Below are 24,825 nucleotides of genomic sequence, written 5' to 3'. Positions count from 1 at the left end.
CTGGCAATTGTCTTTTTAAAATGAGGAAAAGATTATGACAAAGCCAGATAAAAAAATTTTAAAAAGTAGAGGGGGGTTGTCACCATGAGTGCAACCTCCATAAGCAATGCTAAAGGGAGTTCATCAGATTTAAAGGAAAGCACACTAGACGGTAGATCAAAGTGGAATAAAGAAATAAAGATTTCTAGTAAAGGTAACCATTTGGATATTTATAAATATATATAGAGAGAAGGAAATGACAAAGGACTTAAAAATGGTACACGACAGAAAAATAAAATAAATATGAAATTAGACATTAATGGAAGAGGTGAGGAACAAAAAATGGTGTAAGACTTACAAGGACCAAATGGCAAAAAAGGCAGGAGAAAGCCCTGCATTATAAATAGTAACTTTAAATTTAATGGACTAAGTTTTACAGCCAAAAGTCAACCACTGGCAGAGTGGATAAAAAAAATCATGACCGAACTATATACTGTTTACAAAAGACACATCTAGAATTCAAAGACATAAGTAGGTTGAAAGTGAAAGAATTGAAAAATATATATACCATGCAAATGCCAAAAGAGAGCTGAGGTAGCTATAGTAATATCAGATAAAAGAGACTTTAAGTTGAAAATTGTTATCAAGGACAAAGAAGGTCACTTCTTTATGTATTTACATATAAAGGGCACATTTGAACATGAGTGCATAATTATTATAAATACATATGCACCTAATGGCCATATATATGAAGCAAATATTGACAGATTTGAGGGGAGAAACAGATGACTCTATATTAATAGTAAATATATTCAATACAGCACTTTCAATAATGGATAACATCTGGACAGAAGAACAATAAGGAAATAGAAGCCTTGAACAATACTAAAATCCTGTTAGTTCTAACTAACAGATATAAATAAAACACTTCACTCAACAGCAGCAGAATTCACATTCTTCCCTTGTATACATGTGTCATTCTCCAGGATAGACCATATGTTGGGTCATAAAAAAAAATCACAAGAATTTCCAAAATATTGAAATAATACAACGGATCATCTTCGAACACAGTGGAATGAAGCTAGAAAATAGTAACAGAGGGACAACTGGAAAATTCACAAATATGTGGAAATCAAGCAATATACTCACAAATATGTGAAAATTAAACAACACACTCTTAAGCTAACAATGGGTCAAAGAAGAAATCATGAGAGAAAATAGGAAATACCTTGAGATAAACGAAAATGAAAATGTAATATACCAAAACTTATAAGATGAAGCAAAGCTGTGAGGGATATTTCTGGCTCTAAATGCTTGTATTTGATAAGAAGATATTTAGACAATCCATACACAGGGAGCCCAGAATAAGAATGAGGGCCTTTAATCCTGTGTATTTCAGTGTAATGCCTGGATACATCCCAGAGTGTATTATGCAGGTGATGAAAAAGTATTGGCAAAGTCCCTTGAGGGATGGGAGAAAAAATATGGAACTATTAAACTTTACCACCGGGGAAACCCCTGAAGCTGTGTCAAGCATTAGGGACAACCAAATTAATAGGCCAAACCCTTGATATTGAGGCTTGCTTTTGTGAAACTTATGTATGTAGCAGAGAAGCTTAGCCTACCTATAGGTATGCCTAAGAGTTACTTCTGGAGGACCTCTTTTGTTGCTCTGATGTGGCCTCACTCTCTCTAAGACCAGCTCTGCAAGTGAAATCATTGCCCTGCCCACTACATGGGACATGACATCCAGGGGTGAAAGTCTCCCTGGTGGGGTGAGAGATGACTCCCAGGGATGAACCTGGCCCAGGTATCATGGAATCAACAATGCCATCCTGACCAAAAAGGGGAAAAGAAGTGTAACAAATAAAGTATCAGTAGTTGAGAGTTCAAGCAGAATTGAGAAACTACTCTGGAGGCCACTCTCATGAAAGCTCAGTTAGACATTGCTACCTATCATTACTTGCCAAACCCCAACCAAAACCATTCCTGCCAATCCAAAAGATCTCCTAGGACATTATTTGGATTCTACAAAAATTCCATGCCCTAGAGTAACTTTCCAGAAAACTGCAACCTCCAGAGGGGTCCCTGGACCAGGTAAGTCCTGAAATGCAGAGGGGCCAGTCTCTCCAGATCATCAACTAGTTCCATTCCGACATCCTATATTATCGACAACCCCCTTCCAACCTGAAAAAGTTAGAATGGGCATAGCCCAAATATCCCTAAAAAGTAAGAGAGCGATCACAGGTGATGATGGAGTTATACAGAGAGGTTAGGGTTTGGCAAAAGAGTGTGATTGCTTAAACATTATATTGATATTTCTTTTAGTCTCCAGTATCTTAGAGCAACTAGGAGTAAAAACCTAAAATTGTGGAGTTGTAGCCCATACCAAATTCTGAAATCTGTTCTACAACTAATTGTTGTGTGCTTTGAAATTTATTGCTTTTTTTGTATATATGTTATTTTTCACACATAAAAAAAAACTTTAAAAGTCAATTGTGATGATAAATGCACAGCTATATGATGATATTGTGAAAAATATATATATTTAATTCCTTTTACCATGTATATAATAAATACAAAAAACTGAAAAAAATAATGAGCAGAAAGAAAAAAAGTGCTGGAAAAAATGTGGAGAGACATACCTATTCACTGTGGGTAGGGAAACAGGTGCAACCCCTTGGAGGGCAGTGTGGTGGCTCCACAGGAACTAGGGGTGGGGTTGCCATATGATTCTGAAACCCCATTGCTCAGTGTACACCTGGAGCTGCTGAGAGTGGGGACAGGAATGAACAGTTGCACCCTGGTGTTTATGGTGGCAGCCTTAAGATTCACAATGGATGGAAGTGGCCTAAGGTACAAAGACTGAGGGAAGGAAGGGGGAGCTATGGGATATACATACAATGGACTGCTGAGTAGCTGCAAGAAGGAATGAAGTTGTGAGGCATGCAATTAGTTGAATGAACCTTAAGGACTGTATGTTGAATAAAATGTCAGAAACAAAAAGACAAATATTATCATACCTCACTCATATGGACTAAGTATAATGTATAAATTCAATGAACTGAAAGTTGATAGCACAAGTTATCAGGTTGAGGTATATAGTAAAGGGTCCTAGATTGCAAGCTCTTACAGCAGTCACATACATTCAGGAGTTATAACTATTATTTCTAAATTCTGAGATACTGAGCTGTTTTTATATAATGTGGTCATTCCCAGAAACTTCGGGTATTTATGTGACACCTGAGACTCAAAGTTAGAGCTCTGAAACTATAAAAGTCAGCATTAGCTCATACAGTAACTGTTTAAAAAGCTAAAAAAGTGGTCAGACTTTGAGCTGGATAGGACCTAGGTAAATCAGAACACAGGGTAAAGGATGATATGGTCCATATTTTAAAACTTCAACTTCTGTGTGTGCTCAAAAGAAGAGATGTTTGATAGGTACAAATTTATATTTTGGGTAGTATATGACCTAATTTGACTTATATGATCAGTTTATTTGAACACCATAAATACATGGAATCTTGAATACAGCATGAGATCTTGTTGGTTTGTACAAGATAATGTGATGTCCCAATATATCCTAGAGTGAATAGGACAGTGAACAAAAACTACTTGCAAAGTCCCCTTGGGGGTCTGAGGAGAAAGGAGGAAATATTCAACTTCCCCACCTGGGGAATTCCTGATAGTCTCACAAGCAGTAAGGACAACCAATTCAATAGGCTGAGCCTATTCCCCTAGGTTTGCCCCTATGAAACTTATTCCTACAAAGGAGAAGCTAAGCCTACTTATAATTATGTCTAAGAGTCAATCCCAGAGAACCTCTTTTGTTGCTCAGATGTGGCCTTTCTAAGCCAACTGGCAGGTGAACTCATTGCCTTCCCCACTATTTGGGACATGACTCTCAGGTGTGTAAATCTCCCTCACAATGTGGGACAGAGCTCCCAGGATGAACCAGGACCCAGCATCATGGGATTGAGAAAGTCTTTCTAACCAAAATAGGGAAGAGAAAAAATGAAACAAAACAAAGTTTCAGTGGTTAGGAGATTCCAAACAGAGTCAAGAGTTTATCCTGGAAGTTATTCTTATGCATTATATAGATATCCCTTTTTAGTTTATGGTGCATTGGAGTGGCTTAAGAGAAGTACCTGAAACTGTTGAGCTGTATTCCAGTAGCCTTGATTCTTGAAGAAGATTATATAACTATATTGCTTTTACAGTGTGACTATGTGATTGTGAAAACCTTGTGTCAGATGCTCCCTTTATTCAGAATATGGATATATGAATAAAAAATAAAGACAATAAATAAATAATAGGAGGGACTAAGGATAAAAAATTGGGTAGATTGAAATACTGGTGGTCAATGAGAGGGAGGGGTAAGCAGTATGGGATGTATGAATTTTTTCTTTTTTCTTCTTTTTCTGGAGTGATGCAAATGTTCTAAAAATGATCATGTTGATGAATACACAACTATGCAATGATATTGTGATCCATTGATTGAGAACCACATATAGACTGTAAGTGTGTGAAGATTTCTTAATAAAAATATTTTCAAAAAAAGAAAGAAAAGAAGAAATACTTCAAATCAGAGACCTAACCTCATACCTGGGGAATTTAGAAAAAGAAGAGCAAACTAAGTCCAACACAAGCAGAAGGAAAGAATTAACAAAGATTAGAACAGACATGAAAAAATAGAGAATAAAAAGAAAATGAAAGAATAAACAGAACCAAAATCAGTTCATTGAAAAGATCAATACAATTGACAAAACTTTAGCTAGACTAGCAAAGATTAAAAAAAAGAGTGAGGACACAAATAACTAAAATCAGAAATGAAAGGGGGAACATAATGATTGACCCCACAGAAATAAAAAGATTGTAAGAGGATATGAATAACATCTGTACACCAACAAATTTAAAAACCTAGATGAAATGGACAAATTCTTAAAAACACATAAACTACCTATACTGACTCCAGGAAAAAATATAGAAAATATCAACAGGCCAATAATAAGAAGAAAGATTAAATTACTAATCTAAAGCTTCCCAACAAAGACAAGTTCAGGACCAGAAGACTTCATGAATTTTACCAAACATTCCAAGAATGATTAATACCTATCCTGCTGAAAATCTTCCAAAAATTGAAGAGACGGGAACAATTTTTGCTAGTTTTCCATGTAAGTAAATGAATAGTCTTTGAACAAATAGTGCTGGGAAAAGTGGGTATCCGTATACAGAGGAATGAAGGTAGACCCCTACTTAATTTGCAAAAATTAACTCAAAATGGATCAAAGACATAGATATAAGAACCATTACTATAAAACTCTTAGAAGAAAATATAAATAAGCATTTTCAGAACCTTTTGTTCTTGTTCTCCAAGAAAGATATACAAATGGCCAATAAGCACATGAAAAGATGCTCAACATCATCAGCATGTGAAATGCACATCGAAACCACAGTGAGATATCATTTTTACACTCACTAAAATGACTCCTGTCACGAATTTCTAAAAAAACACAAGAACAGAAAATTACGTGTTGGAGAGGATGTGGAGAAATAGGAACACCAATTCATTGAGCCCTAAGTGTAATCACAAGTGTCCTCATAAGAGGGAGGCAAAGGAAGATCTGACCTCGGTAGATGGGAATGTGATGTGACCACAAAAGCAGAGGTTGAGCTGGTGCAACAAGGAGCCAAGGAATGCCAGCAGCCTTCAGAAGTAAAAGAGACAAAGAACAGATTCTCCCCTGGTAACTCCAAGAAGAACCAGCCCTACTGACACTTGATTTTTAGCCCTTAAGACTCATTTTGGACTTCTGACTTCCACAATTATCAGAGATTAAATTTGTGCTGTTTCTAGTCACTAAGTCTATAGTGTCGTGTTTCAGCAGCAGCACAAAACTGAAATGGGCTCCAGACTTAGGAAAACCCTTGATTTAATCAATTCAGTGCAGCAAACACCAAGTGTGATCTTAAGGCAGAGTACTTAAACCTCTTCCCGACAGCCAACAGCTGGAGCCATGTCAGAACAGATAGGGAAGTTGCAAATATGAAAACCCTCCAAGAACACTTGAACCATCATCATAACTATTCCAAAGTAAAATTTAGTCATCTTTAGGCAAATGCACCAGTGGATCTTCCCAGCTGAGAGGAAGGAACAGTGTGAGTGCCAGTCCCTTAGGTAGCCAAGTCTTAAAACCCTGCAGAGCTAAATCAAAACTTTGTACTGAACCCAGGAGCCTGAGGTGGCCAATATAAACCTCAGTAGAACTAGTTGTACTTCCAGTAGCAAAGTACTCTTAAACAAGTGCCATATTACGTTTCCAACTCTTGCAGCAAAGCTTTGCGTATGAACTACAGTAGCCCAAGATGGAATTTACCAAGGAGTGAGTAACTGAAAAAACAGATTGCAAACTCTATGCCTAGCCCAGATGGAAAAACAAGCTACTGGCTTTGATGCAGTACAAACTCCAGACCTTGTGCCAGCCGTGGCCTCCTCCAGGAATACATTTGGCATGATACCGGGAAATATAGTAGTTTTAACTACACCTACTCTCCAATGCAAAGTAAGTACTCCCATGAAACGGAAAGCAAGTTTGTTTATACCTCCTGTTGTTTACTGAGACAATTTTCATTGGCTTGTGGTTCCTCTGTCTGTTACCCTCTCAGAGAAAGTGCTGCAAGCAAGAAATCACCACCAAGGTAGGAGAAAACAGAATCTTCCGAATGAAATTAGCTTTTGTTTTCCTGCTCCCTTTTGACCTTCATGGATATTTCTGCCTGGAAATTTTCGAATATTAGCCTTCAGAAAAATTCTGAAAGGTAAGTCTCAGAGGCATAAAGAGCAAGGTTATCTGTGTGGTTAGGGGAGTCTGCCTGGTGGCAGCTGACTATAATCCAATTGAGGATGAAACATAAACATTATGGTAATGCTGATGGAACTCGAGAGGTATTTTAGTGGAAAACATTAAAAGTAAATAAAATATATATTGAAATCCTGAATGATAGAACTCTTCTCAAAATTTAAAGCCCCATTATTTCCCACCAATCTCCCTGAATCCCTGATGTTATGCATGAAAGAATTGTCAAGATTTATGAACGATACTGTCAATGCTTTACAATGGTTTTGACTATGACTTTTCTATCAGATCAGCTATTTCAAAAATTTTCTACCTAATACTAACTAAAATCAAATAGACAGTAATAGGCATCAGTTTTTTGCAAAGTCCTGGGGGAGATGCAGCAGTTTGTTAAAGTCAGTCCCCTCTCAGGGCTGGTTATCTAGAGAAAAAAGACAAAGGACATAAACATGTAAACATTAAATAACAGTTTTCAATATTGGTTTAAAGAAACAAATGCATCACAAAGTACCACACAGTCCACAAATGGATTCTATAGGTGGCAGCTGCTGTGGGAATTGAAGTCACAGTTGCAAGGTGAGAAGGAGACTATAGAATTTAGTCATTTCCACTGTGTCACAGTGTGGCCAAAGTATGGTGGGTAACTGGTGTGATGGGGCGGTGCACCAACCTTGGTCTCCTACTGGTCATGTGTCAAACTGCTTACCAGGTATCAGACCTTTGCAATTACTTCAACATCCTGAGCTCTTATCCTCCTCTATCAAATATGAATAATCTATCTTCCAGGGTTGCACTGATAAAGTGAGAGATGTATGTAAAGTTCTCAGCACATCCTAGATGCCCAGGATATATTAAAACCTTGCCATTGGCAGTGGTTATTTAGTCTTCAATAACATTTTGGGAGCAAATGTTGTGAAACCCTGTTATTCTTCACAAACCCAAGCATATACTTTATTTCAGAGGTCTCCTGAAGCATTAGCTCTCTGTAAATATTCTGTCAGCTATTTCATTGTGATTTTCAGATTCCCCAAAATGAAAACATAGAGAATCCTGCTTAAATTTATCAATGTACTTTTAAGCTAAGAGAAAAGTTACCAAGTGCTACTCCTAGTTAAAGAGACCAAAAGTTTTCATGGATTTTATCTGAAAGAATTCTGTTTCATGTTTCTGATTTTTACTAATTCTTAGATTTAGTTCTGTTCTTACAGGCACTGGTCTTTCCCCGTGTTTGTTGTGACACACTAATGACCTTCTACAGTGTCAGCTGAATCACAGAGAACTGAGTGTTAAGACCACAGGTTCTCTCACAGGCTTCCTGTAGGTTCATGAGTTTTACTTGTTTCCATTGTCCCAGAGCATATGGATAAAGCTAACTGTCTGTGGTAGTTAGATTCAGTTGTCAACTTGGCCAGGTGAAGGCACCTAGTTCTGTTGCTGTGGACTTGAGCCAATGGTACGTGAACCTCATCTGTTGCTAATTATATGTGCAGTCGGCTAGGAGGTATGCCTGCTGCAATGAAAGACATTTGACTTAATTGGCTGGTGCTTAAATGAGAGAGCACAACGTAGCACAGCCTAAGCAGCTGGGCATTCCTCATCTCAGCACTCGCAGCTCAGCCCAGGCCTTTGGAGATGTGGAAAGAAATCACCCCAGGGAAAGTTGTTGGAACCCAGAGGCCTGGAGTAAAGGCCAGCAGAGACCATCCTGTGCCTTGCCACATAAGAAAGAACCTCAGTGGAAAGTTAGCTGGCTTTCCTGTGAAGAACTAACAAAATAAATCCCCTTTTATTAAAAGCCAATCCATTTCTGGTGTGTTGCATTCTGCCAGCTAGCAAACTAGAACACCGTCTGTCTCAGAATTTGTTGCCCATAATTATGATAGTGAATAGGTAGGAAAGCACAGATAAAATTAACACAAATCTATCACCAAATAACAGCCATTTGCTCAAGGACTCCTTCCCTCCCGGTAGAGTGTTGACTCAAGGCTGAAAACAGTGACGAAAAAAGAGAAAATGGTTCTCTAAAGCCAAAATTTAAATAAAAAGGAGATGTCCTTAAGTCAATCTGCATCCAACCAGTATAAAGTCTCCCCCAGTTACCAAGCCAAACAACAGAACTGACCCTCCAGGCTTTATTCTACCCTCATCATCAGGCTGACATTTTGTAACTTCTTTTCTCCTTCAGTCTCAAGGTTGCCTTTGCTGTTCCTTTTAATATGAATGTCACTTAGTGGGGAAAATGTCTTTCCAGTTTCAAAATGTCTACATTCCTTTCATGCAGCCTATCATCTTTACAGTAATTCTGGTAGCTTTTGTCCATTTTTTACAAGATTGTCCACTTTTTACAAGATATTTGACAAAATGTCATATAGAAAGGAAATAAGGCATGCAAAGCATCAAGCATTGACCATCCTCAGGCAGAAAGATGATTAATGGTGTTGAAGAGGCAATATTGTGGTTCTCCTGTGGCTGCCCAAGAAGGCATGAGTTTCCATCATGATCATCACAAACACAATGTGGAAAGTGACTCTTCCTTCAGACACATTTTTTCAAACTCCTTTCACTGCCATGGGACACAAGAACCTGAGTATTTCCTCAGTTCTGTGATGCATATTTTTCACATTTAATACTTTTGAACTAGGAATGTGGCTTACAATTGAAATAAAAATAAATCTGCCAGGGATGTCCTTTTTTTATGAAAATGCTGCCATTAATATAGTAGGTTTGTTTTTGTTCTTGTTTTTTTTTTTTTTTCAATTACTGGCATTTTCAAATAGAGGAAATATCCTCATGGCACTATAGAAAATGTGGCTTTTGTATAGAACTGGAGATGGGCTCAAGATTAGAGGCAAAGAGCCACAGATTTTGTAATTTCTGTAACCACCCCCTGAATTTGCAAATCAACATCATGCAATTGAACAAGCATTGTGCAGAGCCTTCCATACGAACCAACTGGTTCTCTGTCCTCCAAAACTGTTCTACGAACAAGAGCATAGGCATAGCCTAAAACATCTCTGCAATTAGCCACCCCTGCTCTATAGCAAGTCATAATTGTGTAGGCCTGAACAGGAGTGACCAGAGACCCATTGGAAATGATGGTGAACATTTCTCTTAGCCACAGGAGTCAAGAGCTCCTAACTACAAAAGGGTTATCTTAAGGGTTATAAATTCCTTAAAGCAGAAGACCTAGAGGATGGTGTTTGGACCTGCCATGGATTCTTCACAATGCTTTGGTGCTTTGTGGATGGCCCAGTGGAGCAGAATTAATCAGGGCACTAGATACTTCCTTCTAGAGAGCCAAGCTCCACCATTCACTGAACCTGGCTATTGTTTCCAACAAGCAGCATAGGTCATAGCAGTTCACCTAGACTAGGACTCTCAGGAGTAGCTAATTCTTCCAAGGACTCCTGTATTGTCACTCCCTTTCTTCCTCCTCTCCGTTCTCCATGACTCACCACTCTTTACTCTTTAGGGACTGTTGCTATTGCCCATGTATGTATTAGTTCAGAACCAAATTATTTGGAAACTCTGAGTCTGGTTTGTTCCATCTAGTTTCAAATCCTTTAATATTTGGTTACTATACCACATTATCTTTATATTTGGTTACTGTACCATCACCTTTCCTCCCCTGTATTCTTGTTATCACCCAGCACCATCGGTCTGTAGTAGATTGTTGTCAATATGGTGTCACTGCCAAAACCTGCTTCTAGTCATGATCTCAGAGAAGCTGGAAACTACTCTTCCCAGAATCCTCTTCACCATGTGATTCTGGGTTAATTTCCAGCACTCACTGGATTTGGAAGGTGGAGGAGGGAAAGCCATCATTCTAGAAGTAGTTGTAGGCTGACACAGTGCCAACAGCAGACATGAGGTTCGTAGCACCTCTGGGCAAGCACTTGAGAATCATTTGCCCCTTGCCTCAGGATGAGATAATCAGTGTTTGACTCTCAGAGTTCTTAGAATTCAGAGAAGCTTCTAAGTAAGTTTCTGAGACCACCAGCTTTGTAGCTACATGTTCCCCCAACTCTTTTAACACTTATGGCAGCCTCTAATCTGTACTTGGAACTCATGGAATGGATTCAGTTTTCCTGACATAGATATGACCATTAAAGATTCTCTCCTTTGACCCAAATTCCCAGTAAATCCATCCACCCTAAACTGTTTCAAATGTGGAATTCCTGCTTCTTGGTAAATAAACTTTCTGGCTTTTTCACTCATGTTACAGATGCCCTTTCTCCCTCCATCTTGGCCTTCACTGAAATTGTGTGATGCCCAAGGGCAGAGCACAATTGTGCTGCACGTTCTCCCACACCATCAGGTAAAAACTCCAGATGCTGTGGGTCTCATGTCATTTAACTCTTGCCTCTTTTCCATTATTGCCCCTTTACATTATTGTCATTTACCAACTGCCCAGTCACTGGTCACCTGTTCAGGAAACATAGTTCATCCCAACATGCACTATATTCCCATGTTTGCAAGAAGTTATCTTCCATCCTTGGAAACTTAAATAAGGCTTCAGTGGGCCAATCCTCAATTGTAGAAAGGCAAGCTTTCCTGGGACGTGGGGTAAACAATTAAGACCAGGGATGCTTATGTACATAGATCCTTTCTCTCACTCCTTTCACTAAGAAGTAAGCCCTCCTGGTCAAAAGCAATGTTGTGTGAATTATCACACTGGTACATTAGGAACTCATTAGTCCACAGTTGTTGCTGCTGTTAGAAGCACAATGGATAGGAATTATAAATTAAAATTCAATTTAAACTAGCTCCATATCAGTAGGGGTCTAAATATGTGCCTAGCCCCTCTACTCTTCACTTGGAAGATGATACTATATGAAATATTCAGGTTAGGGCATTGCTAGCCAAATTTAGCACTCAGTGGAGTCAATGACCAAATCAATGTTTGTAAGAGAAATTTTGTTGTTCAATGCATGTACAGCTTGCAACTCTGACCCCTACTTTGTTCATAGACATGAGGAAAGCACTGGGGTAGCTGGGACAAGGCTAAGTGGCATCCACAAAGCAGCTCAATACATTCATCCTTTTATTGAGAGTCTTCTCTGCGTTAGATGTTCTTTGGTCAAGACTCTGTGTAACATACCCAGGGCGCATTCCAGAGGATCACACACATGTCTCTTCCCAAACCTCCCTCCCACCAATCCTTGGTCTTCTCTCCTCCAGACAAAATGGACCATAAGGTGTACTGCTCAAAATGCTGCCCATTGGGAGGATTCCTTTCCTTCCCTAACCTCCAGAAAGATGTCTCTGCTTGCACTCAGCAGGTTCCAGCAGAGTGGTCTGTAAGCCAGACTCCAGCTTTTCCCTTTTACCTGAAGGAAGCAAATGCCCCATGGTGCCATGGGTATGGGGGCTACCAGCATAATGGTAAAAATAGTGAGAAGAACAGAAATTTTCAGAAATGGGGGGGTTGGTTAAATAAAATATAATGTATAGAATGAAATCACACACATTGATTTTAAATGATTCTATGAATACTCAATGAGATTTAAATACTGTTGCTATTTGGTGAAGTGAGAAAATGCAGGTTAAAAAACTGACTATCTCTGAGATGTAGAATTATGGAACATTATTTTTCTTCTTTTTGCTTATTTGAATATCTTAATTTTTATATGATGAACATGAATTAGTTGTGTAATATACCTTTAAAATAAAAATCCTTTGGTAGACAAAACACTACTGTTAGAAAGGAGGAAATATGGGGAATTCCTGATAGTCTTGCAAGCAGAGGGGACATCCAATTCCATAGGCTGAGCCCTCATTCTTGGGGTTCACCCTTATGAGCTTATTCCTGCAAGGAGAAGCTAAGCCTACTTATAATTATGCCTAAGAGTCAACTCCAGAGAACCTCTTTTGTTGCTCAGATATGGCCTCTCTCTAAGCTAACTTGGCAGATCCACTCACTGACCTCCCCACCCATGTGGGAAATGACTCCCAGCGGTGTAAATCTCCCTGGCAATGTGGGACAACTCCTGGTATGTGCTGGGACCTGGCATAATGGGAATGAGAAAGACTTTTAGACCGAAAGGGGGAAGAGAGAAATCAGACAAAATAAAGTCTCATGGCTGAGAGATTTCAAACAGTTGAGACATTATCTTGGAGGTTATTCTTACACATTATATAGATATCCCTTTTTAGCTTATGGTATATTGGAGTAGCTAGAAGGAAGTTCCTGAAACTGTTGAACTGTGTTCCAATAGCCTTGATTCTTGAAGAAGACTGTATAACTATATAGCTTTTACAATGTGACTGAGTGATTGTGAAAAACTTGTGTCGATGCTCTTTTTATCCAGGGTATGGACAGATAAGTAAAAATATGAGGCTAAAAAATAAATAAATAATAGGGGGAGATAAAGGGTAAAAATCGGGTAGGTTGAAATACTGGTGGTCAACGAGAGGGAGGGGTAAGGGATATGAGATGGATGTGTTCTTTTTCTCTCTTTTTATTTCTTTTTCTGGAGTGATGCAAATGTTTCAAAATGATCATGGTGAAGAACACACAACTATGCGACAATATTGTGAACCAGTGATTGTGTAATATGGTTGGACTGTATGTATGTGGATATTTTTCAATAAAACCATTTTTTAAAAAACACCACTGTTAACATGCATATTTTGAGTATTTGCTGAAGGATAGTGCTAAGGTCAGTGGAATGATTTAAATGCTTTTACTTGTTGCAGGGAGTATATTAAGCAGGAAAAAAAATAGTCATTTTCTATAAATTGCTTAGTTTTTTTTTTTTTAGAGATCCAAGACATCCTAAAGGAACTTTCTAAATTTCTAGACAACAAATTCCATTCTTAAAAAAATGTTTAATTCTAGTTAGGAAATCATTCTTTGGGTCAGATACAGTAGAGGCATATCTTTGGGAGGGGGTTATCTATACCCTTTTCTATAATCAACATGTATACTACATTTATTCCAATTTTATTAAGATTTAGAGAGATTTACTTATTTGTTAAGATTTACTTATTTGAATACTATACATTTGCTTTTATAACATACTATTATTATATATTGACTATATCAATGTCTCACTTGACTCCAAGTTTAATTCTAACATCGTTTCTATAGAAAACACAATCCACTCTGCATTGACCTACTTTATGATTGTGTCCAAGAGCTTGCTGCAAAGGAAACTGTCTAAAGAAATACACACAAGGATCTTTCCTTGGTCTGGACCCTCTAAGGATAGACTTGGCTTGATACTCCTGTCTGAGAAGATTATCTGCAATTCTCTACCTCTGTCCGACTCAGACAGCTTCTCCAACAAATTGACTGCCAATGATAGGCCAAAATAAATGCATTGATAAAGTTCATTTGGACGAGAGACTGAAAGGAAGAGATTCTGAAAAGATGTTCTTCAAAAGTGTTGATATTTGGTTTGTTTGTTTAATCCAAGTTCCTAATTATCCTTCACAGATATACATACAGTTTCTTTGGGGAAAGTGTTGAAATTATATATTTAAAGAGAAACGCAATAGAAGGAATGACATAGAAACTTCATCCCGGCATTTGTTTCCCACCATTTACTAATAGCCATTTGTCTCCCTTCCATAAGCACACATGCCAACTGAGGAGAGTAGGCATGCTCATACCTGGGCTTGTGACCCTTCCGCTTCTAAGAGTCCACTGATTGCCAGATGGTTATTCCACCTCCTTACCTAGAAGGAAAGAAAAAGAAATGACTTTATCATTCAACTAAAATGATACATTTTTTAATGAAATGATAGAAAAATAATTAACTAGATAATCTTTCCTGTAATATGTAGCATCTTATTTACCCCAGAATAAAGTGTGTTATATGCTTCTTATTTTCCTAGAAGGCTATGGTGATTTCCATTCATCTGTATACTGGGAGGAATCATCCTGAGTCTTCTCTTGCCCAGCATTCTCCATTTACTTCATGGGAAGAACTCTCATCCATTACATAAAACTTTGACAATGTCATTGGAGAGAGTCCCCAGTCTGACAATTTCTTTTCTCCCTGATCTGAATTTCTATTCTTAGAAATTCATTCTGGGGATCTTAAAAGCCTTGTTTTTCAGTTGCCAGCTTTCTCTTGAGAAGAGAGTAAACCCTGTGTCCTGGAAAGCGCCAACACTCTGAGGGTGTAGGGATGGGCCATGTAGTATTGGGGGATGGGTCCCAGGGGAAAGACAGAGCTGACAGGACTGGGGCAGACATCTCAATGGAGGCCAAATTTATATCACACTTCAAGTACAACAACATTTCTTCTACAAACCACTCTATTTCTTTTACTGTTGTGTTAATTTTTAGGTCCAAATGATGACAAGTCAAAATACCAAAGTTATAGACCACACTACACCAGTAAGAAAAAGGGGCAAAAGTTAAACACTTTGGGGAAGAGCAGAAATATGCTGTAAATGCTGAACTGTGGTGAGGGTGTTCTGCACACTTCCTTCCCCAATTACACCACATCCCTTACACTTAAAGCAGAAATTCCTGACCAAAATGTTGCAGAACCCTAAAGGTCAAAAGAAACGGTCTCAAGGGACAGCTGTTTGAACCATCAAACTGTGAGGCCCACCCCTCAGCCCTCGCTCACAGCCTGGAGAGCCTCCTGGAAGGGGTAGCCCGGGGGAAGGGCCACAACTCCACATGGTCCCTGCAACCCGTCAGAGGCTTTGCAAGTCTGGCCACAGACAGAGTCGGAAGAGAAAGGATCTGATCTGAGCCTCTCCAGCCTCTCCTTTCACTGCTCCTTTCCTGCAATCCTTGCCCCAAAACTAGAGCCTTTACCACATCCACATAATATTACCAGAGTCCCTGTGAACTGAAGACTATAAAAAGGCGGCAAGACCCCCAAATGAATTCCCAATGATATCATTTCAGACCTATGGAGAAAAATATTTTAAGACAAATGACCCCCTCAAGTAATGAGTTGCCTTCAAAGCTCCCAAAGCTATGGTCCGCCACTGAGCCCCACAAACCTGAGACTGTCAGTGACCCCAGCAGTGACGGACCCTCCCTCAGGCTTCTCCAGACAGCTCCCCGAGCACAGTACCCCTGCTTCAGGCCACCTGGGCCCCACTCTCCTCTTCCATCTTCAGAAAAGATGCACAGAGACACAGAAGGGTAGCACTGTGGTTCTGTGATTTAGATGGGACTGGTGAATGCAGATTTACTTTAAAGGAGAAAAGGCCTTAGTATCTACAGTATGGTAAAGATGTTTCAAAAAGTAGAAACCTATTGGGAATTTCCCTGCTGGAGTTGGCTCAGGGTGGATTGACATGCACAAAGACAGGAAGCTATCCTGGTAATGAACCTGGAAAGACACCACCCAGAGTAAATGGGCAGGTTTCATTCGTTGTCCCCAGATGGTGCAGAGTGGGGAGCACCATACTGCCCAATGCAACTTTCAACAGCAGGCCATGAGTGTGACAAGCGAGGGTCACCCAGGCTTGACAACTCCACAGAATAAATCATCTGCTATTTTCTGAGACCCAGCAAGAACATCTGGCATTACTTTAGGGAGCTTTGTCATCTAAAGCAGCCACACCAGTCTTTTCTCCTTTGGTTTACTTTCAATAATGATAACAATAAATAGCAATAATAATAACAACTATAACACTCATTGAACTCCCACTGCATTGCAGGCATTGGATTAATTTCTTGGCATACATTATCCCTTGTAATGCTCACGTTATTATCTCTATTTTATATAAGAAAAAAGTGAGCGGCACAGAGATGTGAGATTAATTATCCAAGGTCAAACACCTAGTAAGAAGGGATAGTATTTGAAGCAATACACTGACTCCAGAGCACTTAGCAATCTTTCTTCTTTAATCCACTTTCATGAGGCAACATCATTCTACTAAAATAACATAGCAGGATAAACACAAGCCTCGGCCTAAAAAGATGAGTGTTCAAATCCTGGTTCTGCCAGCAACCAAGGCAAGTTATTTAATCTCTCATCCAGTTGCCTACTATATCACATGAGGGTAATTAAAAAGCCCAATCAAACTAATATAAATTGTATCTATTATTATTATTACTATTATTTTCTTTGCTGGTTCTGTTATATATATATTTATGTTTATATAAGACAATAAAATTGTACTAAAATACAAAATAATAATCTAACAATATTATTATTGCTATTATTTTCTTTTCTGGTTCTGTTATATATATATATATATGTATACAAGACAATAAAATCATACTAAAATACAAAGTAATGTTTCTCAATGCAGTTTGTGTTTGTATTACTAATTCAAAGTTATGCTTTTAGCTAGTTTTTCAAAAAAGATGAGATTTAGATTGAGCCTTTTTTTCACCTCCTTTTTAAAAATCACTGATTGTTTAACACTGCATCTTCATTATCCCAATAGCATCTCAAAATCTTAGGAAGACTCTTTGAATAATTTAAAAATCATGTTTAATTTATTATACATGCTCATAGCAACTATTTTCACAGACTGAACCTTGTTAAATGTCTCAGAGGCCTTTAGGAACAGGTGGCTCCATTAAAAATGTATTTTTAGTTTTCTTGAGAGTCTTTTTAAAAGTGTTGTGATGGGCACATCCATAGTTAATTGACAGATTACATGCTACCATATTCACATTTGAAGAAACAATGCTTTTTTTGTCTGAAAATTAGTTATGTACCAATACTTTCCACTTCTGGATTTCCTACTTTTTGGATTACAATTAAAGCATATGACATAAGACAACCTGACTGATTCAATGCTTTCCTGGAAACTAGTTGAAGATAGAATTACAGGGGAGAGCTGGGAGTGGGAAAGAGAGAGAGATATGAAGAGTGGGGAATGTATGTTTCCAAAGTCGAGCAATACACAGTGGAGGTGGAATGCAGTGGGGAAGCTAGGATCTTTCCTAAGCATTTTCCAAATGCTCTAAATGAAATAATCTGGAAGATGTGGAACATTTTTCTCTGGTGGTGACCCTCACTCTTCTAAAGCCAACATGCATTCCCAGCTAGATTGTACTCACTAGTACTTACTTGGAACAGAACTGAGGTCAGTACATGGCATATTTTTCTGTTGAATCTAGGTGTGTTATCCATCAAATGCTTTAAGTTTCATTTACATTTAGCCTAAGATTGCAATCACCTAATTGGGCCCTCTTCTAAGTGACCATGATGCTTTCTATGTTCTAAGCCAATAGGAGCTACTCAATTGTAGTGGTGAGAAAAACATGAATATAATCAAGGATAAGTCAGTTCCAATTAGCATGGTCTTGGAGATATTGATTCCACTTGGGTTGATGCAGATTGATTTTATAGAATGTATCTGAGGTTAACAGTATTTCTTAACTGATGTTGTTATACCACAAAAACTATAAGGAGTTCAGGTTTAGGGAAAATGTCTCTTTCCATAACTGAGGAACTCAGGAGACCCTACACTACAAAACAATGTGATATTCACTCTACATTCCTGACAGACAGACCAGGCTTACGGTTGGCTCCAGAAGTATCTGTAAACATAATTGCTAGTTTTGTGGGGTTTTTTCGAAACAGACTAAATTATTTCTATTAAGGTAATATGAAAAAAGTGGCCCAGGATTCAGGACAAAATATTAAGTGATCTATTTGAGAATGTTCGCTGAATCATGTACATTTTTACTTCAGCCTTTTGTTTAACGCAGAATGTCAAAAGCAGCTGTTGAGGGCAAACGCGGACTTCACTCGTCATTGTATGTTTGATAAAATGCTAGAGCATAGGAACTAGGACACAGTACGAGGTTAAAAGTATTTGTTAATTGATTTACAGATTCAATGCAATACCAATCAAAATCCCAACAACTTATTTTTCAGAAATAGAAAAACCAATAAGCAAATTTATCTGGAAGGGCAGGGTGCCCCGAATTGCTAAAAGTATCTTGAGGAAAAATAACGAAGCTGGAGGTCTCACGCTGCCGGACTTTAAGGCATATTATGAAGCCACAGTGGTCAAAACAGCATGGTATTGGCATAAAGATAGATATATCGACCAATGGAATCGAATAGAGTGCTCAGATATAGACCCTCTCATCTATGGATATTTGATCTTTGATAAGGCAGTCAAGCCAACTCACCTGGGACAGAACAGTCTCTTCAATAAATGGTGCCTAGAGAACTGGATATCCACATGCAAAAGAATGAAAGAGGACCCGTATCTCACACCCTATACAAAAGTTAACTCAAAATGGATCAAAGATCTAAACATTAGGTCTAAGACCATAAAACAGTTAGAGGAAAACGTAGGGAGATATCTTATGAAACTTACAATTGGAGGCGGTTTTATGGACCTTAAACCTAAAGCAAGAGCAGTGAAGAAAGAAAGAAATAAATGGGAGCTCTTCAAAATTAAACACTTTTGTGCATCAAAGAACTTCATCAAGAAAGTAGAAAGATAGCCTACACAATGGGAGACAATATTTGGAAACGACATATCAGATAAAGGTCTAGTATCCAGAATTTATAAAGAGATTGTTCAACTCAACAACAAAAAGACAGCCAACCCAATTACAAAATGGGAAAAAGACTTGAACAGACACCTCTCAGAAGAGGAAATACAAATGGCCAAAAGGCACATGAAGAGATGCTCAATGTCCCTGGCCATTAGAGAAATGCAAATCAAAACCACAATGAGATATCATCTCACACCCACCAGAATGGCCATTATCAACAAAACAGAAAATGACAAGTGCTGCAGAGGATGTGGAGAAGGAGGCACACTTATCCACTGTTGGTGGGAATGTCAAATGGTGCAACCACTGTGGAAGGCAGTTTGGCGGTTCCTCAAAAAACTGAATATAGAATTGCCATATGACCCAGCAATACCATTGCTAGGTATCTACTCAGAGGACTTAAGGGCAAAGACACAAACGGACATTTGCACACCAATGTTTATAGCAGCATTATTTACAATTGCAAAGAGATGGAAACAACCAAAATGTCCATCAACAGACGAGTGGCTAAACAAACTGTGGTATATACACACGATGGAATATTATGCAGCTTTAAGACAGAATAAACTTATGAAGCATGTAATAACATGGATGGACCTAGAGAACATTATGCTGAGTGAGTCTAGCCAAAAACTAAAGGACAAATACTGTATGGTCCCACTGATGTGAACCGACATTCGAGAATAAACTTGGAATATGTCATTGGTGACAGAGACCAGCAGGAGTTAGAAACAGGGTAAGATAATGGGTAATTGGAGCTGAAGGGATACAGACTGTGCAACAGGACTAGATACAAAAACTCAAAAATGGACAACACAATAATACCTAATTGTAATGTAATTATGTTAAAACACTGAATGAAGCTGCATCTGAGCTATAGTTTTTTTTTTGTTTGTTTGTTTGTTTGTCTTTTGTTTTTTTTCTTTTTCCTTTTCTTTTTTTATTATTATTATTATTTTTACTTTTTTCTCTATATTAACATTCTATATCTTTTTCTGTTGTTTTGCTAGTTCTTTTCCTAAATCGATGCAAATGTACTAAGAAATGATGATCATGCATCGATGTGATGATGTTAAGAATTACTGATTGCATATGTAGAATGGAATGATTTCTAAATGTTGTGTTAATTTCTTTTTTTCTTTAATTAATAAAAAAAGTATTTGTTAAATAAGAAAAAGATGTGTACTTAATAGTGAGCAGACTCCAGCATCCAGATTCATCTTATGTAATACGTTCAGAGAAAGAATAAATACATACAGCGTCAACTCAGTACAACATCTGCTTGCCATGAGGTCAGTTTTCTCTCAGGGGAGGGAAGAAATTCATTTAGAAACAGATCTTCTTTGGATACAGATTACAAGAAAGAATACTATCATTGGGAATGGGCATAGTCCTTTATAGTTGTACATTCCACAATACTCAATTTGATTAGCTTTGTTAAGATAAAGACCCTGGAATTTCAGGATTAGTACCTATTTTACAGATGGATAATGAAAGGCAAAGGTAATAAGGATAGCTAACATTGATTGAGTACTGACTTATCTTCTTCTTAAGGGTTAAGATCCTAAGATAAATGGTTAAGTATATTATCTAATTCTCACAGCCATCCTGTGAGTTAGGAATGATTTTTAGTAAAACTGAGGTTCAAAGATGTTAAGTGATTTGTTAGCTTCACATGGCTGCCAAGTGGTAAAAGGAGGTGTTTTAGTTTGCTAAAGCTTCCAGAATACAATAAACCAGAAATGAAACAGTTTTAAAAGGCAATTTAATAGGTTACAAATTTACAGTTCTAAGGCTATAAATACGTCCAAACTGAGGCATCCAGAGAAAGATACCTTGGCTCAAGGAGGGCCGATCTGGGAAGGCACCGGCTGGCATTTAATGGTCCCTTACTCCTAAGTCTGTTTTGGTTTGCTAAAGCCCACCAAGAATGGTGGATGCTGTCTGGAACACCTCTGTCAGCTGGGTAGTCACATAGCTGGCATCTGCTGGCCCCTTGCTCCTGGGCTCCATGGTTTTCAGCCTCTGTTCCTGCAGGGGTTCCTCACTTTGCTAATTAGGGGCTAGATTTCATCTCTTGGCTTCCACTGTCTCTCTCCAGGTTCTGGCTTGCTTAGCATCTCATGGGAAGGCACATGGCGATGTCTGCTGGGCCCCTCTATCTCCAAACGTCTGAGTCTTGAGTGGATTCTATCTGATCTGTTGCTTCTGTTCTCCAAGTATCTGCATCTGAGGTTTCTCCAAAATGTTTCCCCTTTTAAAGGACTCTAGTAAACTAATTAAGACCCATCTTGATTGGGTGGACTCACATCTCCACCTAATCAAAAGGCTATATGCACAGCTGGGTGTGTCACATCTCCATGGGGGAGATTTGAACCAAGGTCTGCCTGACTCCAGAGTTCATGCACTTAAACAGTGTCCTTTACTGCCCGCATGCTCACCTACCATAAAGGCTCTGATAAACTCAGTAACTGGACACGGTACTTTAATGAGACAGGATTTTCTAAGATCTCAGAGCAAATATCCTTTAAGAAAATATAAACAATAATTTGGATGGATTACATAGAACCTTGGAGGCAATGGTCTGGGTACCTACATGCTGAGGTTTTCTAATCCTTACTTCAAAGTTCTAGTTCCAAGTTTATAGCAGGCACCTGGGCCTCTCAGCCTGCCCACCCAGTTTCATTTTGAGCTGCTCAGCACCAAACAGACCTCTTCCATTTTAATCAGGCTTGTGTCTGTAAAATTCATACCATACATTTTATGTTTTCCTGTCTCTATTTTCTTCTAGAAGTTCTTCTCCCAAACTAAAATGCCCATGCTAAGTTAAATATGGCTATGAACTCTTTGCCCACCAGGAGGTAGAATTTATTTCCCTACTGCCTTGAATCTATGTTGACTTTGTGAGTTTCTTTGACCAAAAGAATGCAACAGAAGCATTATACGAAATTCCAAACTTTGACTTGAAAAGGCCCCACAGCTTCTGTTTTCAACCTCTTGAGCACTTTTGCCCTGTGAGCAGCCCATTGATGAGGGTGAGAGGGCCCATGAGGAGAAAGAGGCACGACCGTCCCAGCCATTACAGGAATCTCAGAATCTCAGCCAAGGCCCCAGATTGTGAGTAAGGCTGTCCATGACTAAATGCTCTCCAGCTGAACCACTGTCAGCCGTGCACATGAATAAGCTCAGCAGGCAGAGTAGAGATGAGCTGTCCTAGCTGACCTCTGCCCAAAGTTCCAAGCCAAAGAACAATTACAAATAAATGGTTGGTTTTTGAAGCCCCTAAGTTTTGGGGTGTTTTCATTGCAGCAGGAGATCACTAATGCATGCCCTTTTATTATTTTCTTTCCTATATGTCCATTTCCTACTTGTAGACTGAGCTTCAAAAATCACTCCTCCAAGAAAGTTTCCCTGACCAAAATTTCCTTGTAAGGCCAGTCTCCCTCTGGCTTAACTAGATGCCACTTCCTGACATGATTCTAAGGGCACAGAGACTTCACTTCTTTCCTAAATATCTTCTCCATCCACTGGCTGATGCTTGGAATTTCTCCATTAAAATTTAATTCCTTACATAAAAGCATAGATGCCTATTAAATTTTAAGAGTTCCTGCAAGGGATAATATGTTTTTGCTTTTGATTTTATTTACTTCTATTAAATAATAACATAGGACTAGAAAATGACCCTACATAAGATCTCTTTTCTAATAAAAAATTTAAAAAAAAAAAATGGGGGCTGTTCTAGTTTGCCAGCTGCCAGAACGCGATATACCGGAAATGGAATGGCTTTTAAAAGGGGAAATTTATTAAGCTGCAAGTTTACAGTTCTAGGCTGTGAAAATGTCCAAATTAAAGTAAGGCTATAGAAATGTCCAATCTAAGGCATCCAGGGAGAGATACCTTTGTTCAAGAAGGCCAGTGACATTCAGGGTTTCTCTCTCAACTGAAAAGGCCATGACAAACATGGCAACATCTGCTAGCTTTCTCTCTAGGTTTCTTGTTTCATGAAGCTCCCCCAGGTGAATTTTCCTTCTTCATCTCCAAAGGTCTCTGGCTGTGTGGGCTCTAAAGCTTTTTCCAAAATGGTTCCCTTTTAAAGGGCTCCAGTAAGCAACCTCACCTTGAATAGGTCGAGATACATCTCCATGGAAACCCTCTAATCAAAAGTTACCACCCATAGTTGGGTGGGTCACCTCCATGGATAATCTAAAATCTCCCACCCAGCAATATTGAATGAGGATTTAAGGACATGGCTTTTCTGGAGTCCACAACAGATTCAAACCAGCAGAGGGGCCAACTTGAATATAAACCTTTAGAGATGTAGATGAAATACTTACATATCTAATATCAATATTTAACTTATTAATTTAACTAAATATACATATTTAAAAGCACATCATATAAAATAACATCAATTTAGAAATATTTCCTTTTTCCACTCATGCATTCCATAAAGCTAGTTCACTCAAAGTTGCCATATGTGTCTTCAGTGGCAAGTGTCTTCCTTATTGCCAAAGATATTTTTGAGTCATCTGACAGTTTTACAAATATCATCCTCTCTTCTACCTAATTTGCGTTTCTTTTTTTAGCCATGATGCTACCATTTGGAATTTTTTATCCAAGCTACAAGTTCACGAAACACTCAGACAATTTTTTTCCACTCATCATGGAAGTGTATATTCATAATCTTCACAATGCAATATTGCTTTTTAAAGGGACCTTCCAAAGTTTGCTCAATATCTTTTAATTTAAAGAATTTAACCCAAAGAAAGGATTCATTAAATCCATCTTTAAAATTTCTTTGTTCCCACTTTTTTTCCTTTTTTTTAACCAGAGACACCATAGCTATGTAAGAGTTTAGGATATTTTAAAGTCATTTCAGGCCAATGTGCATTCCTCAAATGTAACTTTGTGGTTCAAAAACAGTCATTGAGATACTGATTGCATATGTAGAATGGAATGATTTCTAAATGTTGTGTTAGTTCATTTTTTTTTAATTAATAAAAAAACAGTCATTGAGAGAGCATCACATAATACAAAAGACTTTATGGAAGGACTCTAAAGTAAGGCAAAACCTTCTTTTCTGAGCAATAATTTTATTGGGGGGAGCCAAACCTTTTTGTTTGGTTTGTGTAGTAATACATGTTTGCTCTAGAAACGTCAAACAATACAGAAAATTAGAGAGGTGAAAACAAAAATCATCAATAATGCCACCAATCAGAGATAATTATGAACCAAAGTTCATTTCCTTCCAGACCTTCTTCCTATGCATTATTACATATAACATCAAATCATCAAAACATCAATCAGCTCTGTGTCTATTTAATTGTATAACATGAGCATTTCCCTTATTAGGAATTCCTTGTAAAAAAAAGGCACGTCACCATTCACTTCATCATTTTCCCGTTACTGTACATTTAGATTGTCTTGGGTGGAGGCCTTTGGTACTTTGGTGTGGATACATTTTTTTGAGTACTTACATGGGTAAAACAGACTAAAAATGAATGAAAGACAGTCCCCGCCCTCAAAAGAGACAGA

General features: G+C 38.3%; 1 long non-coding RNA gene across 2 annotated transcripts in view; it reads left to right on the top strand.

The window, feature by feature from the left end:
- The first annotated feature begins 6,275 nt into the window (after window positions 1-6,275).
- The window catches only part of LOC143680761 (uncharacterized), a 32,178-nt gene continuing 13,628 nt past the window's right edge, over window positions 6,276-24,825 (top strand). The window contains exons 1-2 of one of the 2 annotated variants that reach the window (XR_013174169.1): window positions 6,276-6,542; window positions 6,646-6,798. This is a non-coding gene — a long non-coding RNA (uncharacterized LOC143680761). The other variant, XR_013174168.1, reaches the window with a different exon arrangement.

Source organism: Tamandua tetradactyla, chromosome 4 (assembly GCF_023851605.1).
Source record: "Tamandua tetradactyla isolate mTamTet1 chromosome 4, mTamTet1.pri, whole genome shotgun sequence".
Classification (NCBI taxonomy): domain Eukaryota; kingdom Metazoa; phylum Chordata; class Mammalia; order Pilosa; family Myrmecophagidae; genus Tamandua; species Tamandua tetradactyla.
This window is presented reverse-complemented; position numbering and strand designations above follow the sequence as displayed.